Here is a 27,461-nt window from a genome sequence, read left to right on the forward strand (position 1 = left end):
CACAATGTCCTTATCCCAGATCTTTCATTGCGTCCATCCTTAACCCCAGGATGTGGGTTTTCACATTACACCATCATTCCCTAGTTGATCCTGTCCTGCGTTTTTTAATTTTTTTTATTTATTTTCCGGTTGTCTTCGGAAAAAAAAATGCCGTCAAGAAATCAGTGAGCTGCTTTATTAACGTCCACATTATTATGTACAGAAACATAAATAGACTGAGGTGCAGAATATGGACTTCATTTCTTCTTCTTCTTCTCTACAGCTCCACCAGTCTGTTCTCCATCCCCTCGTTCTCTCTACGGCTCCACCAGTCTGTTTTCCATCACCTCGTTCTCTCTACGGCTCCACCAGTCTGTTTTCTCTACCTGACTTTGTTGTCCTAGCAGCATACTACAACAGTATACTACATCCGTTCACCTACTCTGCGTCTCACATAGACACGGCGGTTGGAACCAAAAATCTCACATTTTGACTCATCAGACTAAAGGACAGATTTCCACCGATTCTTTTATTTATTTATTTTTTATTTTTTTTTTTGTAATTTTTTAATTTTTTTGTAATTTTTAATTAATTTATTTTTTAAATAATTTCCATTGCTCGTGTTTCTTGACCAAATCAAGTCTCTTCTTATTGGTGTCCTTTAGTAGTGGTTTCTTTGCAGCAATTCGACCATGAAGGCCTGATTCACGTAGTCTCCTCTGAACAGTTGATGTCTGTTACTTGAACTCTGTGAAGCATTTATTTGGGCTGCAATTTCTGAGGCTGGAAACTCTAATGAACTTATCCTCTGCAGCAGAGGTAACTCTGGGTCTTCCTTTCCTGTGGCGGTCCTCATTAGAGCCAGTTTCATCATAGCGCTTGATGCTTTTTGCAACTGCAAATTTACAGATTGACTGACCTTCATGTCTTAAAGTAATGATAGACTGTCGTTTCTCTTTGCTTATTTGAGTTGTTCTTGCCATAATATGGACTTGGTCTTTTACCAAATAGGGCTATCTTCTGTATACCACCCCTACCTTGTCACAACACAACTGAATCGCTCAAATGCATTAAGAAGGGAAGAAATTCCACAAATTAACTTTTAACAAGGCACACCTGTTAATTGAAATGCATTCCAGGTGACTACCTCATGAAGCAGGTTGAGAGAATGCCAAGAGTGTGCAAAGCTGTCATCAAGGCAAAGGGTGGCTACTTTTGAAGAATCTGAAATGTAAATATATTTTGATTTGTTGAACACTTTCTTGGTTACTACATGATTCCATATGTGTTATTTCATATTTTTGTCTTCATTATAATTCTACAATGTTAGAAAATAGTTAAAATAAAGAAACCATAGAATGAGTAGGTGTGTCCAAACTTTTGACTGGTACTGTATATCTTGTTGACCTACTCTATGCATCGGCATATAGTCTGTGTTGTCCTAACACTTCCGTACCCTTGAGTCTGACCACTGCCTGCTCTACCTCTCATTACAAACGTTTCCTGCCATTGTGGATGTATTTTTGATATCGTAGGATCCCACAAAAGTTGTGTACTATTTAGAGAATAGGATTTCATTTTAGATGTTACCATCCTCTGAGCACTTCTGCTCTGGCTATTACTCTTCTCTCTCCACTTCATCTGTTTTCTCTGTAACTCTTCTCTCTCTACTTCATCTGTTTTCTCTGTAACTCTTCTCTCTCCACTTCACATGTTTTCCAGCCTCTCAGTTTATACTCTGAGACACTATTTATTTTAATCCAAGCTGGGCCCACAGTAGAAGTAGCAGGAATAGGTGAAATCCTAACAGGATTAAAGATGGCTTTAAGGGAGGATGCTACTGACTTTAATGATAGCACGGTGTTGATAATCTAATTACCTTTTTAGCTTGACGTTACACAAGGGTTTGAGTCCCAAATGGCACCCTATATCCTACATAGTGCACTAGTTTTGACCTGGGCCCAGGTTGATAGAGTGGTATTTGGGACTCACTCAAGCCCTGGTGGTGCCTGCTGCATATCCATCCCAGCTCGCTCTCTGTCTGGGGGCTAGAGCCATCCTGTTGCCTTACCAGTCTCTCTAGCTTCATTTTGGTTTCTTTTTGGCCAGGCTTGATCGGCTGCTATAACACTTTGTACTGCTGAACCTTGAATCAAGGCATAACTTCTATACAGTATTAAAATATATATATATATGTGTGTGTGTGTGTGTGTGTGTGTGTGTGTGTGTGTGTGTGTGTGTGTGTGTATGTAAATTATGTAGGCTATAACCCATATGTATTTTGGTAAATAAACACATTGTCTTATTTAATATTTTAAACCATATTTTCTATAAAGTATTAACATAATCTTGACTTTTGTAAACAAACACAGTAAACATACACAATAGTTAACCCAGGCACTGTTACTTTTGATAACTTCTCTTTTTAAATTGGAAAAACAAAAATAATTGTATTTCTATTATAAATATTTATAAAAGCCAAGATGATTTGATATAGATTTTTTTATAGAGGAACAAATGACTACATCTTAGTTTGACCAACCAATCTCATTGTACTTCCACATTGTATTACAATCCTACTGCCATGTTTTAAATATGAAACGTCTTCTGATCCCTTTAGTGGAGTCTACAGTCCCACACATCTCCCAATCAAGTTCAGCAACCACAGTAGTATTTTATCACGGCATGGTTCCTCCAAAATATGAAGGAGAATTATAAAGCCCTTTATTCCTATTCTCAAAGGGACTACAGTTAATAAAGCACTAGATCCCCTCTCAACCCTATTATCACAGCAGCAGTCTCTCTAGCAGTGAACTCAGAAACTCCCAGGTATCCCAAATGACATCCTATTCTCTATGAAGTGCAATACTGTTGACAAGGAGCCCAGATCATCTATAGGGAACAGGGTGCCATTTGGGACACAAACAAGAAATCTTACGAGATGCCTTAATCAGCTCTCACTTCATTTCAAGATGTTATCTAACCTAGCCGCCACAGATTGGGGAGAGATTTGTTTTGAGATGTTTTTTTTATTTTTTTTTACACGAAGTCATCCAAGTGGATCTCTTGTCAACAATTAAACCTAAAGCATGATTAACAAGAGCAATTAGTCAAAGGATCCTCTTTAAGGAGACTAAAGCCAAGGAGGAGGAGATTATCTGCTTTCTTTAATAAGGATAATCGTTGTATTAAGTGTTTGATTGCCTTCTAGTTTGACTTGTCTAAATCCTGATTTCTGTGTTAGACTTCATTAGAAGCAGTTTTAGCAGGTCTTCACCGTTCAGACTTTGAGGGAGCAGATGGATTAGAGAGTAGTGTAGTGGAAACACCAGCCTGTTTTAATTTGGCGCCTTACTGTTCGTCTGTCGGTCTCAGAACAGGCTGGTTCGTCGCCGTCGGTCTCTGAACAGGCTGGTCCGTCGCCGTCGGTCTCTTCATTCTTAATCTTGTATTAATAGTGCCCTACATGCTTTTTCAGCGGTGCTAATCTAATGCGTATCCTTCTGACAGACTGATGCACGTAGTCAGCTGTAAGTCTAATGTACACTACCTGACCAAAAGTATGTGGACACCTGCTCATCTAACATCTCATTCCAAAACCATGGATATTAATATGGAGTTGGTCCCCCCTTTTCTGCAGTAACAGCCTCTACTCTTCTGGGAAGGCTTTCCACTAGATGTTGGAACATTGCTGCAGGGACTTGCTTCCATTCAGCCACATGAGCATTTAGGGAGGTTGGGCACTGATGTTGGGCGCTTAGGCCTGTCTCCAAAAGGTGTTCGATGGGGTTGAGGTCAGGGCTGTGTGCATGCCAGTCAAGCTCTTCCACACGGATCTTGACAAACCATTTCTGTATGGACCACGCTTTGTGCATGGGGGTCATTGTCATGCTGAAACAGAAAAGGGCATTCCCCAAACTGTTTCCACAAAGCTGCTCGGCCATGGAAACCCATTGGAACCCCATTTTTATGAAGCCACCGGCGAGCAGGTCTTGTTCTGACGTTGCTTTCAGAGGAAGTTTGGAACTCAGTAGTGAGTGTTGCAACCGAGAACAGTAGTTTTTTTACGTGCTACGCGCTTCAACACTTGGCGGTCCTGTGACCTTGTGTGGCGTACCATTTTGCTGTTGAGCCGTTGTTGCTCCTAGATGTTTCCACTTCACAATAACAGCACTTTATAGTTGACCTGGGCAGCTATAGCAAGGCAGATATTTGACTTGTTGGAAAGGTGGCATCCTATGAAGGTGCCACATTGAAAGTCACTGAGCTCTTCAGTAAGGCCATTCTACTGCCAATGTTTGTCTATGGAGATTGCATGGCGGTGTGCTCGATTTTATTTTGTATATACCTGTCAGCAACGGGTGTGGCTGAAATAGCTGAATCCACTAATGTGAATCTGTGTTTACATCATTTTGTGTATATAGTGTGGTCTGTAGGTGTCCTTATGAACGTTGTTTCAACGTGACCTCAGGTGTGGCAGTACGGCAGTAGGGATACTAAAGTGTACATTTTGAGACCTCTTCGGTTATTACAGCCTTCTGCTTTTCCACTGTTACTTCTGGGATGGGGAGTTGCTTGGTGCAGGTTTGATAGTAGTAGATTTTACGTTGTTTTAGACACTGGCCTAAATATAGTGCTAATAATTGGTTATGACTGCTGACTACGATTTTGACCCCCCCCAAAAATAGACTATCATTGTATCTTCTGAAAAGACAGTATCGTGCAGGCAAGTAGCATTAACCCTGACCTCTTAGTGCTGCTGGGTCAGAGTTCACTCACTCACTGATTCCTCTAGGATTAGAGAGATGCTAGCTCCACGCTAATGGCACTGAATGTGCTTCCCAAATGGCAGCCTATTCCTTTATATAGTGCACTACTGTTGACCAGGGCCCCACAGGGGTGCTCTGCGCTACTTTGAACCGAGTCCTATTGGCCTGTGGTGTAAAGTAGTGCACTATATGGGAATAGGGTGCCATTTGGGAAGCAGATTCAGTCAGGAAGAAATAGGACTGGTGCCCTGGCTCTGACACACAATGACAGATGCCAGGCCCTAGTCAGCTTAGCCCCATGCACGTTGGTTTAATAGAGATGTTTTCTTTGTTTAAAACACAAAGTCAATATTGACCTGTCAATGCATGGTGATCACCTACTGCTAACACAGTCTACGGGGATCCGAGGGGAAAGCCCCTACTGTGTTAACAACGCAGTCTACGGGGATCCGAGGGGAAAGCCCTACTGTGTTAACAACGCAGTCTACGGGGATCCGAGGGGAAAGCCCCTACTGTGTTAACAACGCAGTCTACGGGGATCCGAGGGGAAAGCCCCTACTGTGTTAACAACGCAGTCTACGGGGATCCGAGGGGAAAGCCCCTACTGTGTTAACAACGCAGTCTACGGGGATCCGAGGGGAAAGCCCCTACTGTGTTAACAACGCAGTCTACGGGGATCCGAGGGGAAAGCCCCTACTGTGTTAACAACGCAGTCTACGGGGATCCGAGGGGAAAGCCCCTACTGTGTTAACAACGCAGTCTACGGGGATCCGAGGGGAAAGCCCCTACTGTGTTAACAATGATTTAGTTATTATGCTGTCATTATTTATATATACTGAACAAAAATAAAAACGCAACATGTAACAACTTCAAAGATTTGACTGAGTTACAGTTAAAGTTCATATGAGGAAATCAGTCTATTTGAAATAAATGCATTAGACCCTAATCTATGGATTTAACATGACTGAGAATACAGATATGCATTTGTTGATCACAGATACCTTAAAAAAATTGGCCTCGCAATGGACTTCAGGATCTCGTCACGGTATCTCTGTGTATTCAAATTGCCATCGATAAAATACAATTGTGTTCGTTGTCCATAGCTTATGCCTGTCCATACCATAACCCCACCTCCACCATGGGGCACTCTGTTCACAACGTTGACATCAGCAAACCGCTCGCCCACACGCCGCCGTACACGTGGTCTGCTGTTGTGAGGCCGTTTGGATGTGCGTCAACTTATGCTTTTAAGTGGTCAATATGGCAACAACAACAAAAACCATTGACAGTTATACAATTGAGGACTGTGACCTTACCAGAAGTTTATCTGAATATTACTGGGGAAGAGTAGAGTGCGTGATATATTGGTGTGCTTTTTAAGGGTTTATTCTTTAGGAGCTAAAGCCGATCACGGTCGGAAGGGAAGGCATTGAGCTATTTTTCCTATGAAGGAAAAAAAGATTAGTCCTACAATGAATATGTAGAAGATGAGTTGTAAAACGAGTGTGTGGTGAGAAGCCACAGCAGGGGTTAAGAGAGCAGTCCGTTTTTTTTTTATTTTATTTTTAAGCTTCAAATCATTTTAATATAGCTTATACTTCACTAATGCTCTCTTGTCACCAAGCTTCTGTGTGCATCCCAAATGACACCTTCACCCTATTCCCTATGGGTCCTGGTCAAAAGTAGTGCACTAAAATAGGGAATAGGGTGCCAGCCCTGGTCAGAGGTAGTGCACTAAGTAGGGTGCTATTTGGAACACAAGCCTCTCTCTATCCACACTTGTAATGCCTGTTGTTATTATTCCTCTGTAGCAATGTTGGTCAACAGTAAGATCATGGACAAGCTAACATAAAAAAATATATATATTTGATTATTGGTAAACAAAATGTAATCGTAGAAAGACTAGACAAACATACAGATGTAAGATCTTAATTTGAGCCAGTTTGCTACAGCAGGAAAAAGATCCTGCAGCAACAGGAAATGTGAATTATTATGTGGGTTATTGTTAATGGAAAGTTGATTCATTTTTTTTGAAAGGCAAAATCAGGTCTGAAATTTCAAAGTGGAAATTGCAGACTTCAGAAGACTTTTTAAACCTCAAATACACTACATGTTTTAAATGTGTTCCATTGAAGGAGAGTTCTCTTGCAACAGGGTGGTCAAATTAAGATCCTACATCTGTACCTAACATTTCGGGAATGAAAAATGTGCTGTATTTCACGACTTGGCTGGTTATCAAAACTGTTGTTTCTATCAGATCCCTACTTATTGGTTATTTTAATCATGATAACATTTTAAACAAAAAGAAAGGATCGGACTGAAACAACATTTTGGGTCATAGATCAAATCTTATCGTAGAAAACCTAGACAGAGGCTACATACCAACATTCCAGAATGAAAGATATGCTGCATTTACAACTTTGCTACATATTCAAACTGTTGACATTTTCCTATGAAAGTCTCTGATAGAAGAAATAGATTTTAAAGCCTCTTATAAAACCAGTGATAAGTGTTGGCCTTTATTACACTGCACAATGAAGGAGGAAAGTGGGCTGGTGAATGCCTGGGGAGGATCATCACAGGGTATTAACTACAGGAGGAGAATCATCATAGGGTATTGACTACAGGAGGAGAATCATCACAGGGTATTGACTACAGGAGGAGAATCATCACAGGGTATTGACTACAGGAGGAGAATCATCACAGGGGTATTGACTACAGGAGGAGAATCATCACAGGGGTATTGACTACAGGAGGAGAATCATCACAGGGGTATTGACTACAGGAGGAGAATCATCACAGGGGTATTGACTACAGGAGGAGAATCATCACAGGGGTATTGACTACAGGAGGAGAATCATCACAGGGGTATTGACTACAGGAGGAGAATCATCACAGGGGTATTGACTACAGGAGGAGAATCATCACAGGGGTATTGACTACAGGAGGAGAATCATCACAGGGGTATTGACTACAGGAGGAGAATCATCACAGGGGTATTGACTACAGGAGGAGAATCATCACAGGGGTATTGACTACAGGAGGAGAATCATCACAGGGGTATTGACTACAGGAGCAAAGTGTTATGGGTTTTAAAGAGAATGTGAATTAGCATTTGTAGCAGAGTTTCAGTTGCAAGTTCTTTTATTAGTCGTTTGTACAGGATGCGCATGGTGTACGTCGCTCAACGAAATGCTCACTTGCAGGTTCCTTCTGGACAATGCAAGAACAACAAATAATACAAGATAAGAATACGAACAAAGTAAATGTCTGAGTACAATAGAATAAACTGTATAGTACAGGAAGGTAGAATTTATAGTCCAATATTTGTGTGTATGGGGGGGGGCAGTGTATAAACTGAGCAAAATAATAGCAGTCTGGTAGCAGCGGTTGTGATGATTGTGTATGTAACATGAATGTACACAGTGTATAAAATGTTAACACATTTCTTATATTGAGTTGCACCCCCTTTTGCTGTAGGCGTCACTACACCCCCTACATCACTGGATGGGTGGGAGCATGGTCCTGGTTAATGTACAGGGCCATCTTCACCACCTGCTGCAGGGCCTTGTGGTCGTGGACAGAGCAATTTCCGTACTAGGCCGTGATGCAACCGGTCAGGACGCTGTCGATGGTGCAGCAGGAGTATTTGGAGAGGACCCGGGCGACATGCCACATTTCTTCAGCCGCCTTAGGAGGTAGAGACGTTATTGTGCCCTCTTGATGTGTTGGTCCATGTCAAGTCCTCGGTGATGTGGACGGGCCGTGTGAATAGCGATGGTAATGACATCTTCTGTGGATCTGTTGGAGCGGTAGGTGAATTGGAGTGGGTGCAGTGTCCCTGGCATGCTGGCCTTGATGTGGGCCATGACCAACCTCTCGAGGGCACTTCATGATGTGAGCACAACGGGAGGCTTCGGTTGGCACCACACAGCTGGATTTGCCCTTGTAGACTGTGATCGCACGTGGTAAAGACTACAGACTGTGAGTCTGAGTTGTCAAACATCAATTCAAGTTTGAGGCTGTATGGTACCTGCTTGCCTTGTACGCGTCGCACGCCACCGAGTCGTCAGGGTTCGTTCTGCTGGCATTGAATGCTGCAGTACAGGCTCTTAGCATTGCACGGATATCTCTGTTCACCCAGGGTTTTTGGTTGAAGTATGTCCGGATTGTTTTTTTGTGGGCACATCATCAACATCATCAACACATCCTAATGAAGCCTGTGACTGACGATGTATATTCCTCAATGTGGATGGATGAGTCCGGGGTGGATTTATCTTTGAACATATTCCAATCAGTATTGTCAAAACAGTCCTGCAGCATGGAGTCTGCCTCCTCTGTCCAGCGCCTCACTATTCTGTGTTGGTGGCTCCCTCCTGAGTTGCTGCTTGTAGGCGGGGAGTAGGAACGGAGAGATGTGATCTGATTGGCTGAAGTGGGGGCAGGTGATGGCTGTGTGCGCGTCACAGATGTTTGTATGTACATGGTCAAGCACGCTGGATCCTGTTGTGGGGCAGGATACATGTTGGTAATATTTTAGACGGGCTTGGTTAAAGTCACCCGCAACAATAAACTCTACTTCCGGGTGAGAGGATGCTTGTACAGTTCGCTGAGTGATGCCTTGGTGTTTGCTTGTACACAGCTGTGATAATAACAAGTGAATTCTGTTGGCATATAGTGGGGTTGGTCCCTCTGCGATTGAAGCCTTCCTCTGACTTCACAAAGTTTCTGTTCCAGCGATTGGACATTAAACCATCAGGATGCTAGGAAGAGGAGGCCTTGTAGCCCGTCTTTTCAGCCTAGCTTGGAGTCTTCCCTTCCTCTTCTTCGTGGCCGGTGTTGCCCTTAGGTCATCTCAGCCAAGAGCAACAGGTAAGGCCGCTGTGCGGGGAACAAAGGGAGTGAATGTTGTATTCCAGATCTGGGAGGCTGAGAGATGTGTGTAGCTTCTGATTCATGAACCAGAAGTGTTTGTCGGTGGTAGGAAATTATTACATATACATTCAGAGCAGACTATAAGTCATAATTAATGAAAAAATAGCCATTTAAAAAGCCATTCAAAAAAAAAAATAGCAAAGTCGAGCAGGAACCGACCTCTCGCCCTCCTCAGCGCCGCCATTACTCCATTCAGGAGTAATTGTACATCCATTGTTACGTTTCCTTTTAACTTAGGACTGGTTTGCCTCCCCAATGTCATTACGAACAGGAAAAGGTTGAAATAGGTATATTTAGAGAATAAAAAAAATACTTTTTGCAGAAGAGCTAAGTCTTTATTTTGTATTATTGAACAAAATAGTGAATTGATGTCGCAGAAGGTTGTTATTCACAGTTTGAGGTTATCAGTTCAGTTGAATATTAAAGTATTTATTTTGTATAGGACGTTAGTGGCTTTGTAACCCAATGTTACTAGTCATATAATTCAGTTTAAGGTTATCCAGTTTTATGTTAGAAGATTTTGAGAAAATCGAATGTATTTGTGAAGTTCGGCACGAATCCATTGTCTGATGTTATTTGTATCATCCCTGAGTCTTTTGCAGCAATGCATCCTCAACAATGGTCAGCCTTGTATCTGTCATGGGTTTTTACGAAGAAAATACTTTTTCATGAATTTGAAAAACACAATGCTGTTTCATGAATTTGATTGTAGGGTTGTTTTGTGATCAATAGAGCAGTGTATGTAGACCACAAAGGCAGCTTTTCTCCCTCTTCAAGGTATGGATTTTTTAGTGTAAGCTGTAGCCGCTTAGGCCTGTCTTTGACTGCGTTTACACGGGCAGCCCAATTCTGATCTTTTGCCCAATTATTGGCAAAAGAGCTCATCTGATTGGTCAAAAAGAAGAAAAAAAAAAACATTTGGCTGCCTGTGTAAACACAGCCTTTGAGTCCAGAGCAGAAATGTGTTTGTGTAGATATTACCACCACAGCCTCGCATGCCATAACAAAGCAATACAATCAGACCTTCTTCGTCAGCTTATTTCCCTAATGGTACCCTGTTTCCAATGGGCCCAGGTCAAAAGAAGTGCACTATATAGGGAATAGTGTAACACTTGTGCCTCAAACTCAGACTGTTCTGCAGGGCCAGGCAGACTGATACGCTGAATGTGTTGTCCTCTTCTCTTCTGTCTCTGTGTGTGGTCTGTAGGTCTGTCTCATTCACTCACTCACTGTTGGGATTAATTGCCATAGAGTCCCCAGTGATCCAGGACTGAAATTGCCTACTGACCCAAATCCTCCAGTTGGCAGGAAGGAAGGAAGGCCCTGTCTTTACCAGTACGTACTGGCAGGGCTATAGGCCTACTCCTAGAGACAGACAGAGACTCTCCCTCTTCCTCTCCCAGTACGTACTGGCAGGGCTGCTATAGGCCTACTCCTAGAGACAGACAGAGACTCTCCCTCTTCCTCTCCCAGTACGTACTGGCAGGGCTGCTATAGGCCTACTCCTAGAGACAGACAGAGACTCTCCCTCCTCTTCCTCTCCCAGTACGTACTGGCAGGGCTATAGGCCTACTCCTAGAGACAGACAGAGACTCTCCCTCCTCTTCCTCTCCCAGTACGTACTGGCAGGGCTATAGGCCTACTCCTAGAGACAGACAGAGACTCTCCCTCCTCTTCCTCTCCCTCCTCTTCCGCAATACCTAGTTGGTATTGCTTGTCAATCTTGTCATGTTAAGCGATAAGGCCCGAGGGGTTGTGGTGTGTATATAGCCAATATACCACGGCTAAGGGCTGTTCTTATGCGCGACGTGGAGTTCCTGGATACAGTCCTTAGCCGTGGTACATTGGCCATATACCACAAACCCCCGAGGTGCCTTATTGCTATTATAAACTGGTTACCAACGTAATTAGTCAAAATAAATGTTTTGCGGTACCCGTGATATACCACGGCTTTCAGCCAATCAGCATTCAGGGCTTGAATCACCCAGTTTATAATGTTTTCTATAACGTCACCTGCACCCAGCCTCATAGTGGGGATTATAACGTCACCTCCACCCAGCCTCATGGCGGGGATTATAACGTCACCTCCACCCAGCCTCATGGCGGTGCCCTTTCAGAGCCCTATTGGGGGGGGGGGGGAAGGGTGCCCTTTCAGAGCCCTATCGGGGGGGGGGGGGGAGGGTGCCCCTTTCAGAGCCCTATTGGGGGGGGGGGTGCCCTTTCAGAGCCCTATTGGGGGGGGTGCCCTTTCAGAGCCCTATGGGGGGGGAAGGGTGCCCTTTCAGAGCCCTATGGGGGGGGGGGGGGGGAAGGGTGCCCTTTCAGAGCCCTATGGGGGGGGGCCCTTTCAGAGCCCTGGGGGGGGTGCTGTTTATTACCTAGTACAGCCCTACAACATACTGTGTGTCCTGTTTAGTACCTAGTACAGCCCTACAACATACTGTGTCCTGTTTAGTACCTAGTACAGCCCTACAACATACTGTGTGTCCTGTTATTACCTAGTACAGCCCTACAACATACTGTGTGTCCTGTTTATTACCTAGTACAGCCCTACAACATACTGTGTGTCCTGTTTAGTACCTAGTACAGCCCTACAACATACTGTGTGTCCTGTTTAGTACCTAGTACAGCCCTACAACATACTGTGTGTCCTGTTTAGTACCTAGTACAGCCCTACAACATACTGTGTGTCCTGTTTAGTACCTAGTACAGCCCTACAACATACTGTGTGTCCTGTTATTACCTAGTACAGCCCTACAACATACTGTGTGTCATGTTTAGTACCTAGTACAGCCCTACAACATACTGTGTGTCCTGTTTAGTACCTAGTACAGCCCTACAACATACTGTGTGTCCTGTTTATTACCTAGTACAGCCCTACAACATACTGTGTGTCCTGTTTAGTACCTAGTACAGCCCTACAACATACTGTGTGTCCTGTTTAGTACCTAGTACAGCCCTACAACATACTGTGTGTCCTGTTATTACCTAGTACAGCCCTACAACATACTGTGTGTCCTGTTTATTACCTAGTACAGCCCTACAACATACTGTGTGTCCTGTTTAGTACCTAGTACAGCCCTACAACATACTGTGTGTCCTGTTTAGTACCTAGTACAGCCCTACAACATACTGTGTGTCCTGTTTAGTACCTAGTACAGCCCTACAACATACTGTGTGTCCTGTTTAGTACCTAGTACAGCCCTACAACATACTGTGTGTCCTGTTTAGTACCTAGTACAGCCCTACAACATACTGTGTGTCCTGTTTAGTACCTAGTACAGCCCTACAACATACTGTGTGCCCTGTTTAGTACCTAGTACAGCCCTACAACATACTGTGTGTCCTGTTTAGTACCTAGTACAGCCCTACAACATACTGTGTGTCCTGTTTAGTACCTAGTACAGCCCTACAACATACTGTGTGTCCTGTTTAGTACCTAGTACAGCCCTACAACATACTGTAATTTAATGCTATTGAAAACAAGTTATGCAGGCTGGTTGGTTGATTTGCTTAAACATTTTTAATAGCTCTTTTGGCTTTTATGTAGATATATATCACCTTTATTTAACCAGGTAGGCCAGTTGAGAACAAGTTCTCATTTACAACTGCGGCCTGGCCAAGATAAAGCAAAGCAGTTCAACACATACAACAACACAGAGTTACACATGGGATAAACAAACATACAGTAGAAAAAAGAAAAATCTATATACAGTGAGTGCAAATGAGGTGAGATAAGGGAGTTAAGGCAATAAATAGGCCAAGGTGGCGAATAATTACAATATAGCAATTAGACTCTGGAATGGTAGATGTGCAAGTAGAGATACAGGGGTGCAAAGGAGCAAGATAAATACAGTATGGGGATGAGGTAGGTAGATAGCCCATCTGTAAACAGCCCATCTGTGTACAGGTGCAGTGATCTGTGAGCTGCTCTGACAGCTGGTGCTTAAAGCTAGTGAGGGAGATATGAGTCTCCAGCTTCAGTGATTTTTGCAGTTCGTTCCAGTCATTGGCAGCGGAGAACTGGAAGGAAAGGCGGCCAAAGGAGGAATTGGCTTTGGGGGTGACCAGTGAGATATACCTGCTGGAGCGCGTGCTACGGGTGGGTGCTGCTATGTTGACCAGTGAGCTGAGATAAGGCGGGGATTTACCTAGCAGGGTCTTGTAGATGACCTGAAGCCAGTGGGTTTGGCGACAAGTATGAAGCGATGGCCAACCAACGAGAGCATACAGGTTGCAGTGGTGGGTAATATATGGGGCTTTGGTGACAAAATGGATGGCACTGTGATAGACTGCATCCAGTTTGTTGAGTAGAGAGTTGGAGGCTATTTTATAGATGACATCACCGAAGTCGAGGATCGGTAGGATGGTCAGTTTTACAAGGGTGTGTTTGGCAGCATGAGTGAAGGATGCTTTGTTGCGAAATAGGAAGCCGATTCTAGATTTAATTTTGCATTGGAGATGCTTAATGTGAGTCTGGAAGGAGAGTTTACAGTCTAACCAGACACCCAGGTATTTGTAGTTGTCCACGTATTCTAAGTCAGAACCATCCAGAGTAGTGATGCTGGACGTGTGAGCAGGTGCAGGCAGCGATCGGTTGAAGAGCACGCATTTAGTTTTACTTGTATTTAAGAGCAGTTGGAGGCCACAGAAGGAGAGTTGTATGGCATTGAAGCTCGTCTGGAGGTTAGTTAACACAGTGTCCAATGAAGGGCCAGAAGTATACAGAATGGTGTCGTCTGCGTAGAAGTGGGTCAGAGAATCACCAGCAGCGAGAGCAACATCATTGATGTATACAGAGAAAAGAGTCGGCCCGAGAATTGAGCCCTGTGGCACCCCCATAGAGACTGCCAGAGGTCCGGACAACAGGCCCTCTGACACACTGAACTCTGAGAAGTAGTTGGTGAACCAGGCGAGGCAATCATTTGAGAAGCCAAGGCTGTTGAGTCTGCCAATAAGAATGTGGTGATTGACAGAGTCGAAAGCCTTGGCCAGGTCAATGAATATTGAACTACACTGTAAATTAGAATTTGTTCTTAATTTACTTGCCTGTGTAAATAATGGTTAAATAATAAATCTATACAAATAATAATTGTTCATGTTAGTCATTTAGCAGATGCTCTTATCCAGAGGGACTTACAGGAGCAATTAGGGTTAAGTGCCTTGCTCAAGGGCACTCCGGCACATTTTTCACCTAGTCGGCTCGGAGATTCAAACCAGCGACCAGCTGTGTGACTTTATCTCTGTATCTCTGTCTGGATTTACACATCAGAGTTCGGTGCTCCTCTCTACAGATAGTAGTGCTAGCCTGGCAGGCTAGCCAGGAAAAGGCTGTAGCAGTACTAGGCTCCATGCCCATTTCACTATTTGGGTTAGAGATCTACAGTATCTGGAGCAAATCAGTGAGATGGTCATGGGAGTGTCCCAAATGACACGGTCTTCCCCTATAGAGTGCACTACTTAGGGCTCGTAGTCAAAAGTAGTGCACTATATAGGGGATAGGGTGCCATATTTCAGCATCATCATGGTCCGACTGAAACCCCCTGACCAGTTAACGGTAGCCAAGCTATCAGGATAGAATCTATTCTACTGTATATGGTAGAATTACAGTAGGAATCAGACAGACTACTGCACTATTTTACTGTACATGGTAGAATTACAGTAGGAATCAGTCAACTACTGCAATATTCTACTGTATATGGTAGAATTACAGTAGGAATCAGTCAACTACTGCAATATTCTACTGTACCTGGTAGAACTACAGTAGGAATCAGACTACTGCACTATTCTACTGTACCTGGTCGGAATCAGACTACTGCACTATTCTACTGTATATGGTAGAATTACAGTAGGAATCAGACTACTGCACTATTCTACTGTATATGGTAGAATTACAGTAGGAATCAGACTACTGCACTATTCTACTGTACCTGGTAGAAGTGCCAGTTTTAGATTAAACCTCGATTGGGTTCTAATGCAGGTTAAACAAACAAACAACCAAAAACAAAAAGCTGAGGCTTAGCCGAATGGGACCCAAAGGTTTAGAGAGTGTTGTCAGGGTATTAATGCTGCTAGAAGATTGAGGCTTAAAAAGGGAATGGGGGGGGCATGCTGCATACTGTCAGTATTTCAATGAGGGCCTCACTGAGGCAATCTCTTCTGTAACCCTTCACTCGTACTGGTATACAGGTTGAAAATGGCAGATTTGGACACTGATAAGCGCCTAAATTAGAACGTAGTGGCTGTAGAGTAACATGCTATACATGACGTCAGAGCTCTGGCTCTGTGTGGGTCTTGACTGACAGCCATTATAAACTTGAGCACTGCACACCACAAGAAGTTGATCCCAATGACCTGTGGGTCTTGACTTAGCACTGCACTGCACACCACAAGAAGAATATGCAAATAAGGCTCTACAATCTATAATGCTAACTCCACCCTCCCCATATATTCTTAACACTACATGTGTAACAGTATCAACAGTTAAGGGGCCAACGCCCTAGGGGTGCTAGTTGGTCAACACTTTGAGAAGTGTTTGATTATTTCGGTGGGTCACTGTTTTCCAAGAAAGTGTTACATTTAACACTGTGAGTGTTAAAATGATGACCATAATTTGATGTGTAAATTGTAATGTCATATAGATACTACATGCTGCTGCTGCTCTGAGCTATAATGAAAGAAGCGAACAAGCAGAGACTTGATGAGCGTCTCAAATGGCACCCTATTCCCTATACAGAATGCACTACTTTTTACAAAGCAATTGTGATATCTTAAGGTTTCTTAACTCGGACAGTGTGTGTGTGTGTGTGTGACGGTAGCCGGTGGGGTAGTGTGTGTGTGACGGTAGCCGGTGGGGTAGTGTGTGTGTGTGTGTGTGTGTGTGTGTGTGTGACGGTAGCCGGTGGGGTAGTGTGTGTGTGTGTGTGACGTTAGCCGGTGGGGTAGTGTGTGTGTGTGATGGTAGCCGGTTGGGTAGTATGTGACGGTAGCCGGTGGGGTAGCTGCTTTTTAGGGGAGGAAGTATTGCAGGAATGTGCTCTTGGTGTAAACTCATATCTTTACTGTAGACCTGTATGTCTGGTCCTTTTGTAGCTCAGTGGGTAGAGCATGGCACGTGTAACACCAGGACAGTGGGTTTGATTCCCCGGACAACTCAGGCGTAAAATGTATGCGTGCATGACTAATTAGCTTTTGCTTTGGATAAAAGTGACAGATAAATGAAATGTATGATATTATTTTATATCTTTCTATCGATCAGATATAGTCTTTCCGTACTACGTGATGGAGAGGAGATAAGAACAGAGGAGATGGATGTTTAAACAGAAAATAGTTTTTGTCTAAAGCCCCAGGCTGTGGTTTCTTCCTTATATGGGAGAGAGGAGACGGCCATCTCCTATATGGCACCCTATTCCCTATATAGTGCACTACTTTTCAACCAGGGCTCATTGGGCTCTGGTAGGGTACCAATTGGGACTCAGCCCTTTAACCATGGAGGGAGTAAATGGAGCCCTGCTAAACGTATAATCGTCCGGGGTGGAAGAATAATTCACCCAAACACTTTGACAGTGAAATTGAAGTGTGATGCGTTGATAAACAAGTGATTCCTTCATTTCACCTGAAGCCAATCTGTCATGTTAATATCTGTTGGAAAGGAGCGGTTTTGTCCACTTCTTTTTATTTGTTGGCAAGAAATAGATTTCCAGTGTTTGTCTGTGTGGGTTGCCCTCGAGGAGCGTTGATGTTAGTGATAAATGTAACATTCACAGCAGACTGGCTGAGGGGGAGGGATCAGTGGGGAGGAGGAGGAGGACAGGCCCACTTCAGAGACACGTTGTAGACAATGCGCAATTACCGTTACAAATTTCCATGGGTTTTTGACCCCAGTCGCCTCCCCTCCACTCTCCTCTCTTCCCCTAAGGATGTTAGAGGTACACAAACGCTGGGCTATAACATCTCTACAACATCCCTGTTAATACAAACTATTGAGTGCCTCAATCTAAGCCAAAGCATGGTTCCTCTCTTCGTATTTCAGAAATTATGTTTGAACTAAAATTATGTTAGCCAAGTTTCCATGGTGATGCTAGTGACCCGGTTTCAACCAGTGAATTCTGAATGGAAGTTAGATCCTACTGCTTCCCTAGCATTGTCTTGACTGACTCCTCACCTCTCACTGCTCAGAAGATAAGGTCATCTTGCAAACATTTCTCAATACATTATTTAAGGTTTTTCTCCATGAAGAGGAACTGGGGAATGTCAATGGGACATCAACCATTCACTACAAGCAGAGAGCGAGAGAGGCTTGTCTAACCCAGTTACTAACTGAAATGACAAACATTTATTGAAAATACCATGTTGTCACGAGAAAAGAGGATATAGGGTATAGCATCTACTGTATCACGGTGATGGTCTGGGATGATTTCACGGTGATGGTCTGGGATGATTTCACGGTGATGGTCTGGGATGATTTCACGGTGATGGTCTGGGATGATTTATTTGTTGATGTAAGGTCAACATGGTGATTAATGTATCACAATCCCCACGAACCCTAAACAGTATGTCCCTTAGCAGAAGATTTTATCCAACGCATTATGTCTCCTCTTGGTTGGTGAGACTCACAGGATCATTATGTCTCCTCTTAGTTGGTGAGACTCACAGGATCATTATGTCTCCTCTTAGTTGGTGAGACTCACAGGATCATTATGTCTCCTCTTGGTTGGTGAGACTCACAGGATCATTATGTCTCCTCTTGGTTGGTGAGACTCACAGGATCATTATGTCTCCTCTTGGTTGGTGAGACTCACAGGATCATTATGTCTCCTCTTGGTTGGTGAGACTCACAGGACCTTTGTCTTCCTGAACTGAGGTGGTGTTCTCTAGTCCTTGGTTCTGCTCTGGCCCTGCCCTGGTAGAAGCTGCTGCCCTGGGGCATAACCGTTTCAGACCCATTTGTACCTAGTTTAGAAAAGGTACCCTAACAAGTGCATTTTATTCACCTGAAACATGCATTTCACTTTGCTCTTAGGGACTGATATGCTTTAAAAATAAGACTTCACTGCTTGGTACGTTATAAATACACTATGAAGCCCTGACAGAGACAGTAAAGGCCAAGGTGATTTGAGGGATATGTATTTTTCATGGTCTTCGTTGTACCTTTATAGCCTGTAAACACTCAGAGACCATCAACCTGCCTGTTGCCTGTCTGCAGAAGGAGGGAGCACTTAAGGAGAACAGTGTCAGTCTGTCTGTCCACAGAGAGAACGGACCCACTAGTATAACTACTGCTCATCCACACCAGAGAGAATGGACCCACTAGTATAACTACTGCTCATCCACACCAGAGAGAATGGACCCACTAGTATAACTACTGCTCATCCACACCAGAGAGAATGGACCCACTAGTATAACTACTGCTCATCCACACCAGAGAGAATGGACCCACTAGTATAACTACTGCTCATCCACACCAGAGAGAATGGACCCACTAGTATAACTACTGCTCATCCACACCAGAGAGAATGGACCCACTAGTATAACTACTGCTCATCCACACCAGAGAGAATGGACCCACTAATATAGTATAACTACTGCTCATCCACACCAGAGAGAATGGACCCACTAATATAGTATAACTACTGCTCATCCACACCAGAGAGAATGGACCCACTAATATAGTATAACTACTGCTCATCCACACCAGAGAGAATGGACCCACTAATATAGTATAACTACTGCTCATCCACACCAGAGAGAATGGACCCACTAATATAGTACAGTAACTATTTTCCTCCTTTCTGATTTTCTCTATTTTTACATATTTCTGACACTGAATGATATCTGATTTTCAACCAAAACGTAATCTTAGATAAAGGGAACGTTGAGTTTACAATTTTTTTTAATAATAGATACTTATTTTATTTAATTAACAACATATGTAACACCCAATTCCCCTGTGTGAAAATGTAATTGCCCCCTTTCTGGCTGTGCCATATTTAGCTGTAATGACTCCAACTGAACACTTCCTGTAGTTGTTGATCAGTCTCTCACATCACTGTGGAGGAATTTTTTTCCCACTCTTGCATGCAGAACTGCTTTAAATCAGCTACATTTGTGGGTTTTTCCTGCCACAACATCTCAATTGGGATAAGGTCTGGACTTTGACCAGGGCCATTACGAAACTAGAAATTTTTAGCTTTTTTTGTCATTTTCATGTGGACTTGATTGTGTGTTTCGGATCATTGTCTTGCAGCATGACCCAGCTGCTCTTCAGCTCTCAGACGGGCGGCCTGATAATTCTCTTGTAGAATGCTCTCATACAGAGCAGAATTCATGGTTCCATTTATCAATAAAAAGTGGTCCAGGTCGTGAGGCAGCAAATCATCCCCCCCAAACCATCACACTACCACCACCATGGACGACATGGGTCCCGTTATGCCTGGCGAAAACCAAACACTGCATTCCACAGTGCGAACATCATACCAACGGTCAAACAGTGATGTGAGAGACTGATCAACAACAACAGGAAGTGTTTGGTTGGAGTCATTGCAGCTAAAGGTGGAACAACCAGTTATTGAATGTAAGAGGGCAATATATATATATATATATATATATATATATATATATATATATATATATATATATATATATATATATATATATATAACATTTCTTTTACTTTTTTTTTTTAACCTTAATTTAACTAGGCAAGTCAGGCTGCGGCAGGTAGCCTAGTGGTTTGAGCGTTGGACTAGCAACCAAAAGGTTGCTGGATTGAATCCCCGAGCTGACAAGGTAAAAATCTGTTGTTCTGCTCCTGAACAAGGCAGTTAACCTGCTGTTCCTAGGCTGTCATTGTAAGTAGGAATGTGTTCTTAACTGACATGACTTACTAGTTAAATAAAGTTAAGTCAAATTCTTATTTACAATGACGGCCTTCCCCCGGCCTAACCCGGATGACACTGGGCTAATTGTGGGACTCCCAATCACGGCCGGTTGTGATACAGCCTGGATTTGAACCAGGGTGTCTGTAGTGACACCTCTAGCACTGAGATGCAGTGCCTTAGACCACTGAGCCACTCAAGAGGCCCTAACCAGAGAGGTCAGCAGGATCCAGGCCTCTCTCTCTTTTCTGCTCTAGGTATCTGTCTGTATAAAGTTTTAAACTATGGATCTGGAGGCCATTTTTTTCTCAGGATATTTCTTAACTTGTTAAAGAAAAAAGAATAAAAATTGTCAGTGGAAGTCAGTCCCTTCCTACTCCAAAAGCATAAAGACCTTTTTTCAACGACTAAATTACATTTTTCTTTGACAGATTAGGCCTCTTTCAAATTGTGTTAATGGCCTAATGTACTTGAATTGTCTGATCATTTAAGTTTGATTAGAACTGGTTCCCATATCCGGGTGTTAAATGATCTAGATAATACTATTTGTCTCCTTGCTCTTCTTTTTAGAAAGGACTGCTGGGTTTAAAAAAATGGTTTAACGTACATTATCTTAATGGATTTGGAATTACATTTAAATTGCAGCCATTTATTTGAATATGAAGAAATGTCTTGGTTTATATAGAGGATGTGTGTTCTTGCCAGGGAGTCTCCTAACAGTGGCTTTTAGTAAAGTGGGGGTATTTTTTTTCTTCTTCTCCAGTTGCTCAACCAAGTTCACACTGTATCTACGTTGGAAAGAAATCGCCCGGTACTGTAGAATGTTGTTTTAAAAAAAAAAAAAAAAAATTATAACGATTATTGGAATGGTTACATAAGTGAGTCATCAAGTTGAAGTGGTAGCGAGGAATTCATTCTCCGGCTATGGATTTCTGCCCCATGGCTTAAGGCCATGAGGATATTACTGGAGAGTTTAATCTATTAGGCTAGTCATACTACTCCTACTGCCTTGCTCTGTGTTGCAAATGGCACCCTATTCCTTATGGTTCTCTGGTCTAAAGTAGTGCACTATGTAGGGAATATAGGGTGCCATATTGGGACACAAGCCGTGGAAACTTGGCTCTGACTCTGGGTACCTCCTCCCGCTGGCTAGATGTGTTTAAGCCGTAGCTATTTCACCAGCAGACAGTTTGATACGATATATTTACAAAACATGCTTATTTCCTCTTCTGATGGCTGCTGGGAAAATCTCATTTTGTCGGGAATGTGTGATGGATGGTTTCTACCCCCCCCCCCCCCCCCCCCCCCCTCACATCAGTTTCCCTGAGAACGTGATGCTGTACCCTTCACTGCAGTGGTAGTGATGAGTGGAGGATATTTTTTTGTCCTTTTTGGAATATGTTCTTGATTGGAGTATGGTTGTGTTGGTAGTCTGCTATTTTAATAGGATGTTTTTGTTATTACACACAGACCTACATAGTCAACCAAATTATAATGATGCTAACTGCTAGTTGAATGTAACCACTTTACACAAACGTAGACTTAATAACATTTGAATCCTATGACAGTTTCCAAAATGGCCACACTGAAGAGATATTATCAGCTAAATATGCAAGTACATGAAGTTATTATTTGTATGAGCAGTAAAATAGTTAGTGATTGTACGTAAGAAGGATTCATTGCTTATCATATAATTAAGCAGTAAGGCACGAGGAGGTTTGGTATATGGCCAATATACCACGGCTAAGGGCTGTTCTTAAGCACGACGGACCGCGTTGCGTTGTACCTAAGAACAGTCCTTAGCTGTGGTATATTGGCCATATACCACAAACCCCCGAGGTGCCTTACTGCTATTATAAACTGGTTACCAATGTAATTAGAAGAATGCTTTAGTATGCTGCTTGAATATGAAGTTCAGAGTTACTGTGTGTGTGTGTGTGTGTGTGTGTGTGTGTGTGTGTGTGTGTGTGTGTGTGTGTGCAAAACCCAAAGCAGAAACATAAAGTATAGTAGTATACCCCACAACGTTCCTCCTCCCTGTAGTGTACCCCGCAACGTTCCTCCTCCCTGTAGTGTACCCCGCAACGCTCCTGCTCCCTGTAGTGTACCCCGCAACGCTCCTGCTCCCTGTAGTGTACCCCGCAACGCTCCTGCTCCCTGTAGTGTACCCCGCAACGCTCCTGCTCCCTGTAGTGTACCCCGCAACGCTCCCTGTAGTGTACCCCGCAACGCTCCCTGTAGTGTACCCCGCAACGCTCCCTGTAGTGTGCCCCGCAACGCTCCCGCTCCCTGTAGTGTGCCCCGCAACGCTCCCGCTCCCTGTAGTGTGCCCCGCAACGCTCCCTGTAGTCAACGCTCCCTGTAGTGTGGCCCGCAACGCTCCCTGTAGTGTGGCCCGCAACGCTCCCTGTAGTGTGGCCCGCCACGCTCCCTGTAGTGTGGCCCGCCACGCGGCAATGTCGGGAACTGGCAACGTCAATTTATCACTGAACAGGGAGAGAACATCCCAGGAGACACTAGGCTAGTCCTCCCCATACTGAACAGGGAGAGAACATCCCAGGGGACACTAGGCTAGTCCTCCCCATACTGAACAGGGAGAGAACATCCCAGGGGACACTAGGCTAGTCCTCCCCATACTGAACAGGGAGAGAACATCCCAGGGGACACTAGGCTAGTCCTCCCCATACTGAACAGGGAGAGAACATCCCAGGGGACACTAGGCTAGTCCTCCCCATACTGAACAGGGAGAGAACATCCCAGGGGACACTAGGCTAGTCCTCCCCATACTGAACAGGGAGAGAACATCCCAGGGGACACTAGGCTAGTCCTCCCCATACTGAACAGGGAGAGAACATCCCAGGGGACACTAGGCTAGTCCTCCCCATACTGAACAGGGAGAGAACATCCCAGGGGACACTAGGCTAGTCCTCCCCATACTGAACAGGGAGAGAACATCCCAGGGGACACTAGGCTAGTCCTCCCCATACTGAACAGGGAGAGAACATCCCAGGGGACACTAGGCTAGTCCTCCCCATACTGAACAGGGAGAGAACATCCCAGGGGACACTAGGCTAGTCCTCCCAATACTTACCTACTGTACCTGGATTATAATCAATTATCATATTTGTTAAGTTATTAATAATTAACACAGACACAGCACCAGAAATAGACGAAAACACAATTAACATGTTTATCAAAGTCTGGGGAAAAAAGAAATTTCTCTAATATATACAATTGTTAATAGGGAACTGTACTGTAGGTTCTGTAGTCAAAAGTAATGTAGTCTGTGAACATTTCAAGAGTCGAAGAGAATCTCATGGTAAAATGTTTTTATGTCAAAAAATAAATAAATACATATTTCATTTTAATAACAGGTGTATAGTGTTTCAAACTGGTTCTGTTACTGTCCCTATAGGTACGGTATGAAAGCTTTCTGTATCCGTCCCTATAGGTACGGTATGAAAGCTTTCTGTATCCGTCCCTATAGGTACGGTATGAAAGCTTTCTGTATCTGTCCCTATAGGTACGGTATGAAAGCTTTCTGTATCCGTCCCTATAGGTACGGTATGAAAGCTTTCTGTATCCGTCCCTATAGGTACGGTATGAAAGCTTTCTGTATCCGTCCCTGTATGTCTTACTGACTTGTGCGTCTGTGTTTCCCAGGTTTCTGACCCAGTGACTGGTCCCTCTGTGATCCTGAAGGGACTCTCTCCTCTCCCCCTCTCTCTCTCTCTGTGTGTGTTGAAGAATCTGGTAAGTCACATTCCTCTCTTTCCCCGTCTCCTCTCCTGGTCTGTTCATTAAGCACACCAGCCAACCACCTGTTTCCCGGCCTGTTTCCCGGCCTGTTTCCCGGCCTGTTTCCCGGCCTGTTTCCCGGCCTGTTTCCCGGCTGTCTCTGTCTGTCTGTTGCAGTTCAGAGACAGAGGTGTTTGACACGTTAGACTGTGGTGTTGTTTTGCTGTGCATCTCTTTTTTTTCCCCTCTTTTTTAAATTTTTGGGGGAGAGAAACTAGAATTTACCAGTTAGTTTGATTTATTTTATGTAACTGCCTCACATTCCATACGCTTAAAAGAGCTGCAGCAGTGGATTACTAGTGCGGAAGGAGAGGAGGGAGGGGAGGGGAGGAAGAGGATTATATAAACTGACCTGTGTCAGAGAGTTCAGGTCACAGAGGCAGGGCGAGTGGCAGGGCAGAAGGTTCCCTTTATGACATAAGGGACTCCAAAGTTGACCTCTCTTTCCCTCCCTTCCTCTTGGATGATGCATCCTCAATTCGCTCAATTAGGCCTGCATATCAAGAGAACAGGACATGATGCGTTCCTGTTGCGTAACATTTTAAAATCTTCCAACTCCCTTTAATCAAATGAGGCTTCGCTTAATTGGCCAGCACAAAGAGGCTTCTCAGACTGACTTAATCCCAAAGTATGTGACCTCAACTGAGAACTGGGAGGGGGAGACTGGGAGGGGGAGACTGGGAGAGGGAGACTGGGAGAGGGAGACTGGGAGAGGGAGACTGGGAGAGGGAGACTGGGAGAGGGAGACTGGGAGAGGGAGACTGGGAGAGGGAGGGAGACTGGGAGAGGGAGGGAGACTGGGAGAGGGAGGGAGACTGGGAGAGGGAGGGAGACTGGGAGAGGGAGGGAGACTGGGAGAGGGAGGAATAGAAATTCTCTGGATCTGAAGTGAAAGAGGGATAGCGGGAGCAACCATCAGTCCTGTCAGAGCCCCGGTGTTACCCCTGTCAGAGCCCCGGTGTTACCCCTGTCAGAGCCCCGGTGTTACCCCTGTCAGAGCCCCGGTGTTACCCCTGTCAGAGCCCCGGTGTTACCCCTGTCAGAGCCCCGGTGTTACCCCTGTCAGAGCCCCGGTGTTACCCCTGTCAGAGCCCCGGTGTTACCCCTGTCAGTCCTGTCAGTCCGGTGTTGTACAGTAATATCTTTAGGGTGTTATGGCAACCTATTTCATTTTGGGACTCACACCTTACTACTTGGCCCTGGTCTAAAGTAGTCCCCTATTGGGCCCTGGTCTAAAGTAGTCCCCTATTGGGCCCTGGTCTAAAGTAGTCCCCTATTGGGCCCTGGTCTAAAGTAGTCCCCTATTGGGCGCCGGTCTAAAGTAGTCCCCTATTGGGCGCCGGTCTAAAGTAGTCCCCTATTGGGCGCCGGTCTAAAGTAGTCCCCTATTGGGCGCCGGTCTAAAGTAGTCCCCTATTGGGCGCCGGTCTAAAGTAGTCCCCTATTGGGCGCCGGTCTAAAGTAGTCCCCTATTGGGCCCCGGTCTAAAGTAGTCCCCTAAGTGGGAAATAGGGTGCCATTTGGGACTCAGCCATGTGTAAATTGATAGACCTGCTTTCTGTTATTAGAGATGAAAGAGAGACAGTGTGGGGGTGTCTCCTGTCTTCTAGCAGTGTGTTTACATGTTCTCATAGCACTAAATGATTCTGCCTGTAATTGATTAATCACCCAGATAGTCTGAGGGGGGATTTTAGTCACGGAGCAACAACACCATCTCTACCAGGCAGGAACAGACAGGCTGTATCTAGTTTAATAGGCCCTGTAACTTAAGAAGAGTCTCGAATGGCACCCTATTCCATAAGTAGTGCACTACTTTTTAACAGGGGCCATGTTGCCTTTATAGTGCACTTTAAAGGGAATAGGGTGAAGTTTGGAATCCGGCCATATTAACAGGTACAGTAGGGGTATGTTGCTCTGTGTGGAGACAGATGGTTGAATTGTAAGTCATATTAACAGGTACATGGTAGAGTACAGTAAGGGTATGTTGCTCTGTGTGGAGACAGATGGTTGAATAGTAACTCATGTTAACAGGTACAGTAGGGGTATGTTGCTCTGTGTGGAGACAGATGGTTGAATAGTAAGTCATATTAACAGGTACAGAGTAGAGTATGTTGCTCTGTGTGGAGACAGATGGTTGAATAGTAACTCATGGGAACACCAGTTTGTTATTTGCTGAATTAGCAGCATTGAACAGGTGGCATAAGAAGAAGACTGTGTGTATACTCCACAACCAAGCTTTGCCTTATATATATATATATATATATATATATATGAGAGGGAGAGAGAGAGAGAGGGAGGGAAGGAAGGAAGGAAGGAGAGAGAGAGAGAGAGAGGGAGGGAGGGAAGGAGAGAGAGAGAGAGAGAGAGATTTTCTACTCTCACTGAGGTATGATTGTAATGTGTTTCTATATTATTCAACGTTTCCTCCCAAAACAGAGCGGAGGAGCGCGTGGTGCAGCAAGCTGACAGATGCCTGAATGTATTTGTTTTTTAGGGCATGGCTCAGTCTTTTTCTGCTCTCTCTGTGTTGTGATTCCATTCCGTCTCACTGGTCATCTGCAACAGAAACAAGAGGCTCTAGGGTCATAGTCACATTGGGATGTAGTCAGATATGGGCTGTTATCTCAATGAGATGTGTTAGTCTTTTATCTGCTGTCTCTCTTTGTGTGTTTGGTTTGTCTTTCCTTCTCTTGTTCTTGTGTTGGTATATAAGTACAGTGTTTCAGTCCCTGATATCCCTTTACTATTCACTTCTCTCTCTCTCTCTCTCATGGGAGCTCTCTCGTCTCTCTCTCTCTCTCTCTCTCTCTCTCGTGGGAGCTCTCTCATCTCTCTCTCTCTCTCTCTCTGGGCATTGTTGTGTTCTCTCTCTCAATTCAATTCAAGGGGCTTTATTGACATGGGAATCAAATGTTAACATTGCCAAAGCAAGTGAAATAGATAATATACAATACAAAGTTAATAGTAAACATTACTCTCACACAAGTTCCAAAAGAATAAAGACATTTCAAATGTTATATTATGTATATATATACAGTGTTGTAATGATGTGCAAATGGTTAAAGTACAAAAGGGAAAATAAATAAATATGGGTTGTATTTAC

General features: G+C 44.0%; 1 protein-coding gene across 1 annotated transcript in view; it reads left to right on the forward strand.

Moving 5' to 3' along the window:
* LOC106560617 (lipoma-preferred partner homolog) overlaps positions 1–27,461 on the forward strand; it is a 515,165-nt gene that overhangs the window by 12,189 nt on the left and 475,515 nt on the right. Inside the window, exon 3 of the mRNA XM_045687983.2 lies at positions 24,224–24,313. The gene's annotated coding sequence lies outside the window, so the exon portion shown is untranslated. The remainder of the gene's footprint in view (positions 1–24,223; positions 24,314–27,461) is intronic.

Source organism: Salmo salar, chromosome 10 (assembly GCF_965601325.2).
Source record: "Salmo salar chromosome 10, fSalSal1, whole genome shotgun sequence".
Taxonomy (NCBI): Eukaryota; Metazoa; Chordata; class Actinopteri; order Salmoniformes; family Salmonidae; genus Salmo; species Salmo salar.